A 763-nucleotide genomic window follows, 5' to 3' on the forward strand; every position below is an offset into this window, starting at 1 on the left:
ACTATAATGGTGTAGCTGTAACAAGCTAAATTGGACGAAAGAACACTACTCGAAGGAAGGGAGTATGTAAAACACAATGTTATTAAGAGCATTTTGATTTTTTTCATAGATATGTAAAGCTCGCGGATCTGCTGCGCAGTCCATTGTGGCGAGAGAATGTGATGGCATTCAGAGTAATTAAATTCAACTGGAATTGATGATTAGGCCGGAATATGATAATAATATGATACTCATGCACTAAATGGTACGAAACTATTCTTATCGTTAAGAATTGCAGCACATTATGAAATAAAAAGTCAGTATAATAAAGGGACTTATATATGTCTGCTGATTGGGATTCGACACAATATTCCAGCATGATCCATTGCTCGAATGAACGTAAAACCATTAAATCGACTTAATCACGTGATATCCTTAGACTGTTTTGCTGAGCTGTTTGCATCACTCTGTACCGCTTTGTTCGTGTTTTGTGTTTACATCTGGCACAGGGAGCTGTGTGTTACTCTCTCGACTTTAGATTTAAATTCTCGCGCGCTCTACCCTCCCCAATGACGTCACGCGAATATCAGCTGTTGGAGCACTGCGAATTCACCGCGTTGCGCAGAGCAGTAAGCGCTGTGAAATGACTACTGCGCCGATGAAGTGTCAATTTTTTTTAATTGTGTAACCTGTGCCAGTGCTGTAAATACTCTGCGTTCTTTTAGGCGAAAAGAAGTTTAGCTTTTACAGCAGCCGACAAAGTACGTGAAACGTGCATTTCTGT

This window comes from Varroa destructor, unplaced genomic scaffold (assembly GCF_002443255.2).
Source record: "Varroa destructor unplaced genomic scaffold, Vdes_3.0 BEIS01000001.1, whole genome shotgun sequence".
NCBI classification, from domain to species: Eukaryota; Metazoa; Arthropoda; class Arachnida; order Mesostigmata; family Varroidae; genus Varroa; species Varroa destructor.